The sequence below is a fragment of the Mustela nigripes genome, chromosome 6 (assembly GCF_022355385.1).
Source record: "Mustela nigripes isolate SB6536 chromosome 6, MUSNIG.SB6536, whole genome shotgun sequence".
NCBI classification, from domain to species: domain Eukaryota; kingdom Metazoa; phylum Chordata; class Mammalia; order Carnivora; family Mustelidae; genus Mustela; species Mustela nigripes.
Genome location: NC_081562.1, coordinates 59384558 through 59398627, shown reverse-complemented (window position 1 = coordinate 59398627; position 14070 = coordinate 59384558). Strand labels below are relative to the sequence as shown.

The 14070-nt window shown below is 34.6% G+C and overlaps 1 non-coding gene and 1 pseudogene across 1 annotated transcript; both read right to left on the bottom strand.

The window, feature by feature from the left end:
* Positions 1-528: 528 nt before the first annotated feature.
* On the bottom strand, positions 529-642 carry LOC132020962 (U4 spliceosomal RNA; annotated as a pseudogene).
* A 10719-nt stretch (positions 643-11361) lies between these two features.
* Positions 11362-11469, bottom strand: LOC132021009 (U6 spliceosomal RNA). The gene has a single exon (XR_009405195.1). It is a non-coding gene; the product is annotated as a U6 spliceosomal RNA (small nuclear RNA).
* Positions 11470-14070: the final 2601 nt, after the last annotated feature.

Below are 14070 nucleotides of genomic sequence, written 5' to 3'. Positions count from 1 at the left end.
GGGGGGGTGGGGTTTGGGCAGGGGCTGCTGTAATTTTAATTTGTACTAGGTATGCATTCAACTAAGGATGTCTAATAAGCAGTTTGGAATAATAAATACTATTATAAATGCTATTAAATAACGTCTTAATTAACAAACACTTTTATAATTATTATCTCACTTGATCTCTACAAAAATTCTATGAGTTGGTAGATGGGACAGATATTATCATTATCAAATTCATTTTGTAAATGAGAAGATTTGGTGATGGAAACAGTAGATCTGGAAACAATACAAAATATTTTGAACCTGCTCTCTTTACTATTTTGAGGGGTAAATATTTTGAACCCTAACTTTGACATTTTGATATTTTGACTTTCTATTTATGAACATAAATATTTTGTCATTATAGAAATGTTGATAAATTTTATTTTTTAGAATAAATATTTTAGGTTACTTTTTAGAGTAAATCCATTAAGCCCAATTAAATCCATGACAACTTGTTATATAGAGTAGTTACATACTATTCTTAGTTCCATTGTCTTTTTTCTTCTACTGAAGATTTGTAATTGGGATCAGTTATTTGCAATGTAAATTTTCAATTAGCAATAATCGCACTTTGGATAAACCTCATTGGCTATGACACTGCCACTGTGCAAAGCTGCAATGTAAATTTTATAAGAAAATTTTGATTAATCAATTTTTTTCAAATCAAAACTTTTTTTTTTTAAGATTTTTTATTTATTTATTTGACAGAGAGACATCACAAGTAGGCAGAGAGGCAGGCAGAGAGAGAGAGGAGGAAGCAGGCTCCCTGCTGAGCAGAGAGCCCAATGCGGGACTCAATCCCAGGACCTTGAGATCATGACCCGAGCTGAAGGCAGTGGCTTAACCCACTGAGCCACCCAGGCGCCCTCAAATCAAAACTTTTTAATGGTTATACTTTCTGATGTTTTGGTTTGGGTCATTATTCTACCAAGATAAATTTTCCTGGATAATATTATACAAAAATATTTTAATAAGATGTTATTCTTCATCTAATTTTAGTTAACAGATTTTATCATGTGCAGTTATATCCTTTCTTGGTTTTATTTTTTGTTAATTATGTGTAGCAAGTTCAATCATTAGGGACCACCAAGCCAAAACGCCACTGGAGTTTTATTGGTAGCATCAAAATAGCTTGCTTTGAGTTGGGTGCTCTCTGCATTTGGGTAACACTTACTGTAAAGTCTGGAGTAATACTCATTTTAGAGAGAAAGAGGGTTAAAATAAACCAGGGAAAGATTTAGAGATCACTAAATTTTAAGTCTCATGTATGAGAATCTCTAAAAGTGAGTATTTCAATAAGTTATATTTTCTACATCATCACACTTTCTTTATGTTAGGAAGTAATGAGTAAAACTTACCCTTTCCAACTAACCCGCATGAAGCAGAAGTCCTGAGTTGAATGAGATGCATAAATCATTTCACTGGTAAAAGAATTTCGGGGGACTCCTAGGTGGCTTAGTCAGTTAAGCATCTGCCTTCGGCTCAGGTCATGATTCCAGGGTCCTGGGATGGAGCCCTACAGGGGGCTCCCTGCTCAGCAGACAGTTTGCTTCTCATTCTCCCCCCTGCGTGTGCTTTCTCTCTCTCTCTCTCTGACAAATAAAATCTTTAAAAAAAAAGGAAAAAAAAAAGAATTCAGATGAATAATTTAACATTGAAACATTGGTGGAACAAGATAGAATTTCAAAAGATGCCCATTGGATGGCTGAGCAAAATAATCTCCCAATAGCTATATTCAAATTTTATTAGACCACCATTCAAAACATGTAAGGCTTAGGTCGTTTTTCGCCTCTTCCAACATAATAGTGCCATACCTTTTCAAAAAAACATCTCTCATTGTTTAGTGACATGAATGGCTTATTGATATTTAATATATGGAGAGAAAAAGGTAATTAAGATAATTAGGGACACCATGAGAAAATATATGAAAAAAATCTTTTCTCAGAAAGACAATAGCTTGAAGGACGAGAGCGAACATTTTAGAATCAGACAGATGTGTGTTCAGGTGTTTATTCCATCGTGTCCCTCGTGCAAGTTGCTCACTCTCTCAGGGCCTCCATATCCCCCTTTATTAAATGAAGATAATCAGTGCTCCTACTTCGCAGGTTCTCGTGAGGATTAAGTAAGATAACATGTACAGAGCACCCAGACCAGTGCAAGTAGTATAACATGTATTTAACAAATACTATTGAACTGAACATTTTAATAGTGTAAGTTTAAATGTTTTTAAAAAGTGAAAGCACTACTGAGGTAGTAGTTTTGTATGAATTGTACGGGTTTGATATTATCACAGACATTGCTCTTTACCTTTTACTATAAACAGGGCCTATAAAATTTAGCCAGTTGCTATAGCCACTGCCCTATGTGTTATCAATACATCTGTATGCTGGCAGAGAGAAACCGTAGAGATTTTTATGCACACCTATTCTGGTAGAACTGATTTCATATTTTAGCTAGTGACTGATACTGAATATTTCTTATACTGTGTTTTTTATTCAATGATTTTTGAATTACCATTCTAAACTATAGAAGATCTTACAAAGTATCTATTTTTGATATTCATTTTTGTAAAATATGAATGTGTTAATTGTACAAATCTTGAGAAGAATCTTTGCTGTCTTAAGTAAATTAGTCAACCTTGTTGCCTAGAGTCAATTTTCAGTTCCACAGTATAGTATAGACTTTCTTAGCCTTTGCATAAATGGGGAATTAGTTTAACATCAAGAAAAACAAATTAAGATGACAGCCTGTTTAAGAAAAAATAATGAAGACTATAGGAATCGACCTAATCTTATAGTTTCTATGTGAATTTATTGTACTCTTGAAGAGTTATAAACAAATATTAGAATCAGAGCTAAATATAAGATGCTCTGAGTGTTTAATTATTCCTTAAAGAGTAATCATGTTGCCACAAAAACTCAATGTCACCTGGAATAGCAGTGAAATAATATCAATGCCTAATAAGTATATGTTGTAAATAAATCAAGATATAAAGAGCAGATGCCATAAAGGAAAGGGAAAATAAACTACTGAAATAAACAATCATATTTGGAATAGTCATTTCTAATTATAAAAAAAACCTCACTGATATATTCCACCCTTGAAGGAACCAGTCTGAATTAACAACAACAAATAATAACAAATTAGAAACGCTAATAAGAAATGCAGATATATTACTTTCAAATTCACACTGTAAATTTAGCTGCTGATAAAAGCACTTCTAAGTAACAGACTTTCATTGCATGCTTTAATAAATAGGTGGGAATCATCTGAAATTAGGTAGACCCATTTGTATCACACAATGTGTTAAAATCTTTAAGAACAGCTTGGTTAAAAGCCTCAAGCAATCTTGTTTACACTATTAGCAAATCCTTGCTCCATAGATCATACAAAAGTAAATTTCAGCCTAGCCTAGTTCAAATTATCATAAATTCTGAGTTATATTCAGCATTTTAAAGCTGGAAGGGACCTCAGAGATCTTCCAGTGAAGTCTGTAATAATGAGGTTTTCCTGGCTGTTACATCTAAAACACATTCCATATGTGTAAACAAATTCTAAACATTGTTGACTATTTCCAAAAACGTTACTGACAATGTATTGTTACTTCAGTCTGGTATATCTTTCCAAACCTACTGATAGTTTCACATGATATTCAGAAATGTTTCGTCAGGTTAGTTTGAAATCATAAGCAGTGTGTTGCATTGCTTTTGTTATTTGCTTTATCTTTTTGTTTTCTTGTCCCACTCCAGTTGAGAAAGTTCAGGAGTAATCATCTTCATGCCAACAGTTCAAATAGACAAAATATACCGATAAGATAGCCAACAATTTCAAGAAGTTGCAAGAAGTCAAAACAGAACTATTACACAGGTCTGAAATCACTAGTGGTGGGAGCCACCATGTGGCTTTCTACACACATGAGAGAAAGCTTAGAATTTCACTCCTGTACTCTTTTCTGCTTAGGTGGATTTTATCCTGGGAGGAAATCAGAGACAAACCTGGCATGCAACACCGCTGAACTTTAGCCTGCAATTTCCCAGAAACCGGTTCTCTGCTTACCAGGCCCCCTAACTGGATATTCTCGTCCTCAGAGATTTTTCTGGAACCTTACGGGAAAATTATCAAAATATTGCCATCACTTCTAGGAGAAAAAAAGCGAGGCTTTTGTGATTTGGGCACCATCTGCCCAGTCACCCTGCTCCCTAATGTAACCAACTTTATTTATCCATTCAATAAACAGGGAGCGGCAACCAGGTGCCAGGCATATGCTGTGTTGCCAAGAGGAACACAAAAGAAATGTTAAACACAGTTTCTGACCTCAGAGAGTTTCATATCTGATTGTGGAGAAAAACACAGTTTTGTGAAGCAGCTAAATTACAATGCATAACAGTGTGCAATGGCACAAATAGGGGACATTTCTGTCATCCTAGAGAGTTCTGTAAGACAGCTCTATGTCATAATCAGAGATAGCAAGATCAACCCGAGAGAAGTGGAGGACTCAGGGTGAAAAGGGAGCTCAGCTCAAATCATAAAAATAAGCTTACATTATGGGTCAGTAACCCAAAGCAGAAATAATTTCTGCATGGAAATCCCATTATGGGTCCAGAGCTCATTTCAGCACTACTTGAAGCCCACATATCAGGGAGAACTTTTCCTCATCAAAAGGATGAGCCAATTAGTATGAGAGACATGGGATATAAGAAGGTAGAAAAATGAAATCAACTAGCTTGTGAACTAACTTATTTGGAGATGCTGCAGAAACAATGTGAATTGGTATAAAAATTTAGCAATGCCCAAGGAAAAGGAAATAAGAACTAGAGAAAGGAAACAATTTATGGGTTTGCCAGAAATTCTACCTTGCAAACAACAGTTGATCAGCAGACACAAGGTAATGTCTTAGATCTCTGTAAGCTTAGGGTGATTTGTTTGAAAGGGTAAAAAGAAATCTAAACTAAATGAGTGGAAGGGAAAAGGTACTCATGGGAGTAGGAGGGGAATGTTGGAGGGGTTCTGCAGATGAAGTTACTCAACAGCCCCAGAATGTTCGAAAGGCAGAAAGCCGGGGAAGAAAAATTCAAAAGTAAGAAATGTTTCTTAGGCTTTACCTTTAGTATCCAGGGATTACCAAGCACCCCTTAACTTCTACAATTTTAAGACATTGTAACCTCTCTTTCTTTTTTTAAATCACAATATTTGTAGATTTATGCAAAGTATCATCTAGTCTTCTATAAGGACCTTTTTTATTACTGAGTTCTAATCATGATGCTATCCTGGAATATCCAAGAGCACGTAGATCCTGGAAACACCCCCTGACCATGTTTTCTGTAGTGACTGCAGTTTTAAAAGGCAACTACAAGGGGTACCTGGGTGGCTCAGTGAGTTAAGCCTCTGCCTTCAGCTCAGGTCATGATCTCAGGGTCCTGGGATTGGGCCCCACATTGGGCTTTCTGCTTAGCAGGGAGCCTGCTTCCCCTTCCCTCTTTGCCTGCCTTTCTGCTTACTTGTGACCTCTGTCCAAAAAAAAAAAAAAAAAAAAAAAAAAAAATCTTAAAAAAAAAAAAAAGGCAAATACAAGGCCCAATTGGTTGAATTAGAATCTTCACAACCGTAAATCAATGTTTACATATTCATCACAATCCCTGGAACAGATGACTGATGAGGGAATTTGGGTTACATTTTGTTTTTTGCATGTTTCTAATGCTACTTAAAGAACTTTTAAGAATATGACAAATTTTAGAGCTCAAAGAGTGTGAAGGTACAATTTAGCTCAAGATACTAATTTTAATATATAAAGAGCCGAGGCCTAAAAAATTTAAGTGACTTCCCAAAAGGCAGCTCAATGGCAGCTCTGTGTATCCTACTTCCTTGCCCAAAAGTCCTATTTTACTTTACTGTGATATTACCAATGATATTAATTTTAGTAGCCAATACATTAGAAACAGTTCAACTCTCAGGTGTAATCTTGGCTATTTAAATTATGTGTGACCCCAGTTAGAGTTGTCAAATTTTTTTAGCAACAAAATGTTTATGTGTCCCAAAATACTACCAAGCATTTTTATAAATCCATGCTCATTTTTTTTAGTTTCTGTCTTTATCTAGAGAAGCAAAATTTAAGGATGGATGATCAGATGCAAATGATTGGCCAACACAGACAAAAATAGATCTAAATTCTTCCCCTTGGGGCAGGCTGTTTTACTGGTGGCCCCTAAAACATCACAGCTCATAACATGTACATGCTTGGGTATCGTCCTTTCCCACTCTAGGCTTGGCCATGTGATTTGGTTTAGCCAATAACCCAATGGTAAGTGTGACACAATCAGAAGTGTGATGAAACCCAAGCTAGAGGGAAGACTGTTGGAGGAAAGACCCTGGGAGATGAGGAGCCATCTTGGATGTTCCAGCCCTAGCAAACTCCTAATTGAATACAGTCACACGAGTAACCTTATAGATCTTAAGCATTTACCACAAAAAGAAAAAAAAAGTTTACTACTTTAACTATGTGAAGTGATGGGTATGTTAATTACTTGATCTTGGTAACCATTCTTCAGAAGAGTTAAGAAAAGAAGACTACCCAGCTGAGCACAGTCAAGCCAAAGTTGCTGCACCCTGACTCACAATGTGATCAAATGTTATCATGATAAAATCTTAATAGTATAAAGAAGTGTTTGTTTTCCTAAACTACAGTTCTGAAGACAATCCAGAATGCCAACTCCGTATTTTTTAATGGCTCTGTTCCTTAGTTTCACTAGAAGGACAACTCTGATATTTCCTATTGAAGGAGAAATAGAGATAGAATGTTTCTTTGAACCAACTAGTACTTTCGGACTTTATTGGATTTTTTAAACTTTATGGAATTTTAAGAATTATAGGAACTCAAAAGGGACTTAGAGCCTTTAATAAACATTTTTAAAAGTTAACATTAGCCTCTATATTCTAGTGAAGAAAAGAAGAATGATCTTTTTTTTAAATTAACATATAATGTATTATTAGCTCCAGGGGTACAGGTCTGTGAATCACCAGGTTTACAGATTTCACAGCACTCACCATAGCACATACCTTCCCCAATGTCCATAATCCCACCACCCTCTCCCTACCCCCCTACCCCCGGCAACCCTCAGTTTGTTTTCTGAGATTAAGAGCCTCTTATGGTTTGTCTCCCTCCTGATCCCATCTTGTTTCATTTATTCTTTTCCTACCTCCCAAACCCCCCACATTGTATCTCAACTTCTTCATATCAGGGAGATCATATGATAATTGTCTTTCTCTGATTGACTTATTTCACTAAGCATAATATCCTCTAGTTCCATCCATGTCGTCACAAATGGCAAGATTTCATTTCTTTTGATGGCTGCATAGTATTCCGTTGTATATATATACCACATCTTCTTGATCCATTCATCTGTTGATGGACATCTAGGGGAGAATGATCTTGAGGAGCAAAAGTCTCAATACATGTACTTTTTGCCTCAGAATACACTATATTCCATCTGGCTAATCATCACTTTCATTATTAGTAGTCATTTGTATGGTTCTTCCATAGTCATTTGAATTGCTCATGTACAGTTCTGTTCATCATTTTCTTCTCTATATGGCTTCATTGTTTTAGTTGTCCTTTACTTATATGTAATCCCAAACTAAGAACAGGGAAATAAAAGATAATATTTCTTGGGGCGCCTGGGTGGCTCAGTGGGTTAAGCCGCTGCCTTCGGCTCAGGTCATGATCTCAGGGTCCTGGGATTGAGCCCCACATCTGGCTCTCTGCTCAGCAGGGAGCCTGCTTTCTCCTCTCTCTCTGCCTGCCTCTCTGCCTGCTTGTCATCTCTCTCTGTCAAATAAATAAATAAAATCTCTTTTAAAAAATTTTTAAAAATGATATTTCTTTATAATTTTGCTCTTATTAAAGCCTTAAAGATATCTGATGTGAGTTATATTATGTTGTTTTTCAGAATTTAAGGCAACTTCTAAAGTGATTTAGACAATGAAACTATTATAGGCAATCTTCCAAAAAGGATTATGTGGTCAAGCAAATTGGAGAAATGCTCTGTATTCTATAGATTTAAGATTAATATATATTCAAGACTCTGATGAAGAAACCATATTAATTTTGTTCAAATTTACATGGCTATAGAATTGGGTATTTTTTGCACCCTAGCTCATAATTGTTCAACAAACAATGTGTTTTCAGGGATCTTAAAATTGTAAAAGTCAAGTGGACCTCTTTATTTTATTCTAGCAAAATTATCTTTTTCAGCTGTACTTTAGGGGTAAATATTTATTGAAAGTTCTATCTAAGTCCCTTTTGAGTTTCTTTAATTTTTTAAATTCCATAAATGTTAAAAAAAAATCCAATAAAGCCTGAAAGTACTAGTTGGTTCAAAGAAGAAACATTCTATCTTTATTTCACCTCCAATAGGAAATATCAGAGTTGTCCTTCTAGTGAAACTAAGGAACAGAGCCATTAAAAAATATGGAGTTGGCATCCCAGATTATCTTCAGAACTGTAGCTTAAGGAAAACAAACACATCTTTATACTTTTAAGATTTTATTGTTATAACATTTGATCACATTGTGAATCAGAGTGGAAATTGGGAAGCAACTTTGGCTTGAGATCAAGACTCTCTTTCATGTTTTACTGACTGAGCCAGCCAGGAGCCCCCTTTATAACCGTATATAATACAGGGACTGTGGATTAGATAATAATATGTCATTGAGTTAAATTTTCTGATTTGGAGACTCAGAACACACACTAAATTATTTAAGGATGAAAGGGCACAATTTCAATGTATTTTCAAATACTTGAAGGAAAATATGCATGTATGTATAAATATAGAGAGAAATAGAAGAGATTGATAAACTAAATGGGGCAACAAAAGTAATTGGGAAATTTAGGTATATGTTGTATAGGGGTTCTTTACACTATTCTAGTAAATCCTCATAATTTTGAAACTATATCAAAATGTATTTTTTAAAGTCTCACTGTAGCTAAAACTAAGTGTTCTCAAATTTCTCACCAAAAATGTAATGCTGGGCTATAATCTGATTCAGAGTAATCAAGACAATATATGTTAAAAAAAAAAAGATTTGGAATCTATTATGCCAATTTTTTAGATATAAATATCTTTATGGATGGTAATTATACACTTGAGAGTTGAACAGTATAGGTTAGACCAATTACAAATATTCAGTGACATAAAGATTATTTCTTTTTTGATGAAATAAAACCAAGAAAACATATAAAGTACCATTTTTGAAAATCCACAAAGAGGTCATAAATTCAAGATACATAAGAAGTAAGTATGTGATCTGAAGTCAGAAGACACAAATTCAAATTTATTTCCCACAGATGTGGGGGTATTGAGTCAACTAGCCTTCCTGAGCAACAGTTTCCTAATCTGTAAAAAAACATCTACTCATAATACTAGCCCCATTAATGAGAAAAAAGTTAGTAAAAAAAGAAAATTGATGACACATTGCCTTATGTGGAACAAACAGAAACTCTCTCAAGCATAGTATCTCAGCCATGCAAATATCATGTTCTAGCCATCTCATACATGCTGGTTAGTTCCCAAGTTGTTGGACCTAACAAGAGATTCTTTATAAACTGTGAGGCGAAAAATGAAGCATGAGAAATATGTTTCCTGGTGATGAGGGTGGTGTGAGAGGTGAAGAGAAACAAGTGAAAGAAGTTCTAGTTCATAGGATCGTCCTACCAAAGAATTATCAATAAGGATTCCAGATATTTTGACCTAAACATCTTTTTGTGCCATGACCCTCCTGTCTTTGGATTTTTAAAATCTTATCCCTTGAGATTAATTTGGAGCAACATTTCAGATCATACATTTTGTAAAATTACGTAAATGTTCTTTTTCTGACTACTTTATGCATCTGAAACCGTCCTTTAATGGCTTTTACACAAGAAATACAAGTTGTTGCGATGTGAAATCCTTAGATCACAATGTTATCCTTTCAAAATTCTTAGATATTTTTCACTGTTTCAGAATATTTGCAGGAACAATATCCGAAGCTATCTAGATACATTTTTCCTTTGTGAATAATCTTTTCTTTTCCCTTTCCACTTATTTGGATACTTAACAGGTTTTTGTTTTGTTTTTTGTTTTTTTATTTATTTTTTTTAATTCCAGTGTAGTTAGTAGTTAACATACAGTGTCATGTTTCAGGTGTACAATATAGTGACTTAACAGTTCTATAGATTGATCACTGCTTATCATGATAAATGTATTCTTTAATCTCCGTCACCTATTTTACCCCCCCCCCCCCCACTCAGCTCCCTTCTGGTAACCATCAGTTTGTTCTCTACAGATGAGAGTCTGTTTCTTGGTTTGTCTCTCTCCTTTTTTCCTCTGTTCATTTTTTTGTTTCTTAAATTCCATTTATGAGGGAAAGCATAGGATATTTGTCTTTCTCTGACTTATTTTCCTTAGCAATATACTCTCTAGCTCCATCCATGTCTGTGCAATGGCAAGATTTCATTCTTTTTTATGGCTGAATAATATTTCACCACACACACACACACACACACACACACACACACTCACGCACACACATCTTCTTTATTGATTCATCCATCACTGGACACTTGGGCTGCTTCCATAATTTAGCTATTATAAATAATGCTGCCATAAACAGAGGGGTGCATATATTCTTGTGAATTAGTGTTTTTGTATTCTTTGGGTAAATACCAAACAGAGCAATTACTGATCAGAGGGTAGTTCTGTTTTTAACTTTTTAAAGGGAACCTCCATTCTGCTTTCCACAGTGGCTGTACCAGTTTGCATTCCCACCAACAGTGCACAAGGACTCCTGTTTCTCCACATCCTCTCCAACATGTGTTTTTTGTGTGTTTTTATGTGTAGCCATTGGGACAGGTGTGAGGTGGTATCTAACTGTAGTTTGGATGTGCATTTCCCTGATGAGGAATGATATTGAGCATCCTTTCATGTGTCTCTTGACCACCTATATGTCTTCCTTAGAGAAATGTCTGTTCATGTCTTCTGCCCATTTTTAATTGGGATTATTTGTTTTGGGGGTGTTGAGTTTGTATACATTCTTTATATATTTTGGATACTACCCTTTATATGATACATCATCTTTTCCCAGTTAGTAGGTTATTTCTTAGATCTGTTGTTTCCTTTGCTGTGCAGAACTTTTTGTTTTGATGTAGCCCCAATAGTTTATTTTTACTTTAGTTTCCTTTGCCTCAGGAGACATCTAGAAAAATGTTGCCATGGTCAATGTCAAGGAAATTACTGCCTGTGCTCTCTTTTAGGATTTTTATTTTGTCTCACATTTAGGTCTTTTTAGGTCTTTTTTTTTTTTTTCCTTATGAAACCCTTCACAAATTTTTGTGTCATCTTTGTGCAAGGGCTGTGATAATCTTCTGTGTATCATTCCAATTTCAGTGTCTGTGACACAGAAGTGAACCACATTTAGGTCTTTAATCCATTTTGAATTTATTTTTGTGTATGGTTTAAGAAAGAGGTCCAGTTTCATTCTTTTGCAAGTAGCCATCCAGTTTTCCCAACACTATTTGTTGAAACTTTTTCCCATTACATACTCTTAACTCTTTTGTTGGAGATTACCCATATGATCGTGGGTTTGTTTCTGGGCTTTCTACCTTATTCCATTGATCTAAGTGTCTGTTTGTGTGCCAGTACATACCATTTTGATTACTACAGCTTTGTAGTATAACTTCAATCTGGAATTGTGATACCTCGAGCTTTGTTTTTTGTTTTTGAGATTGTTTTGGCTTTTCAGTCTCTTTTGTGGTTCTATACAAATTTTATGATTATTCTAGTTCTGTGAAAAATACTGTTGTTTATTTTGATAGGGATTGCATTAAATGTGTAGATTGCTTTGGGTCATATAGACATTTTAACAATATTTGTTCTTCTAATCGGGAGCATGGAATATTGTTCCATTTGTGTTGTCTTTAATTTCTTTCATCAATGTTTTACAGTTTTCAGAGTACATGTACTTGACAGTTTTTAAATTATTAGTTAATTACCTTGGAATTCAAAACTTTTTTGATATGAATTTTGTAGGTTACATTTTTATGTACATTTTGAATTTAGTCATGTCACTCAAATCTGCATATTCAGGTCAGTCAGATTTTTGTCTATTATATCTTTATTTACTGCTCCTGCATTGTGTTTTAGTTCCTTCTTTAGGAATATAAATTAGTCACATATTAAAGCTCCCCTTTAGGTCTTATGAACTATCATGTTCTCTTTCATAATTTTAATCTCTTTACCCTCTTCTTGCACATTTTAAAAGAGCATCTCAAATCCATCTTCCATGTCACTGATTCATGCTTCTGTGTTATCATTACTATAGTTCAGTATCCTCAGAGCCTTGTAAAACATGGGCTTGAATTTTCCTGTTATACATTTAGTTTTATTGAAATTTTTCTTTAGCTTGTCTATCTCTGTTTATAATTCAATTTGTATTCTTTACTCCTGACTAGTCCTGCCTGATGGAGGCTCATTCTTCTTGGATTTTATTGAGAATAGTAAGTACATTCCAGAATGTTCTCTTGAGTCTTGTAAGACATTAATTTTAGAGATATATTCTTCCCTTGGGTCTTCAGAGTGGTATTCCATAATAGGTTTTGGTTATTTAGTGTTCTGCTTTGTTTTTTTGTTTTTGTTTTTGTTTTCCCTGTTACAAATTATTGAATGGGCATTTCTTGAATTCATTGATTCTCAGCATATAGGGGCTCAATTACCCTAAATCACATTCTGATAAATCAGTGACAACAAAATCTTCATGAAATTCACACTTACAAAATTGATGTGTCCAGATTGTAATATGACTCTCAGTTTCTAGCAGGTATTCATTCAACTGAGGTGGTGATTTCTCTTTTACTTCCTGCTTGGGCCTCTGAAACTGGAAGATATAATAGACAGCAACCAGAGTCCCTCCATCCACTGTATCCAGAATATTTCTGTCACTGTCTTCAGAGCTTTGTTTTTGAAGAAAAAAGCAGCCAGTATACAATAAGCAATCAGGGGTCTCCTCCATAGGTCTTGCCCAGCTGTTTCTGAAAGATGCTTTTTCTGAAGGTGAGAAAGATGGCAAATGGGAAAGTGGGGGAGATTTGCAAATAAGCTTTAAATACATCAAAAATCAGCATATGAATCATCTTTTTCATTGGTTGGTATATACTCTGGATATAGACCCATGGGAAGAAACACAAGGAAACCATAAAGTGTCTTCCTACCTTTTTCAGGTGTGAAATGAAAACTGAAAATGCCAAGGAAATTGACCTATTATTGGTTAATGAAGTTCCTCCCAGATCTATCCTTGTATTTTTTGAGCTTTGATCCCATGTTTTGTCTTTTTAGTGTTTTCTTAAGTAGTTTAAGACAAACTAGCAAAAGTGGTGTATATTAGGACTACTTTGAATAAGTTACTTGAGATATTTTTTCACTACTAATAGCCTCATAAAAGTTTTTAAGACATTTCCCTCATAGTAATAACTAATAAACATCATCTGGTAAACATGCTCAATACCATAAACCTTCCAAAATCTTAATGTTTCTACACAGCACAAGATACTTCTATGATTCTAGTTTGTATTGAAAATTCTATTGACCTCCATTTTTTGTCTACTTCTTTACTTTTTTCAGAAACCTAGCACTTTTCAGTCATGATAATTTCATTTAGATCAACTATCCTTTGAGTATATTCATTTATTATTCTTCCATTGAGTTACTCATGCAGTAAACATTTATTAAGTTGTTATTATATGCTAGGCACTGTGATAGACCCTGCAGATACTGCCTCCAAGAACTTATGATGTAATCATGAAGACAGATGACAAAACAAATCTTTGCACTGTGCTGTAATAAATCTTTCTGAAGGTATACATCTTGTGAAAATATCTAAATAGTAGTATCAACTAGCATTTTGTTTTAGTATGCGTAGGTTGTTATTTTTATCCAAAATTTCACTTTGAGCATTATCTTCTGTGGCTACTTTGTTTAATTCAAATCACTTTAATCAGCATTTAACAAATATCCACTG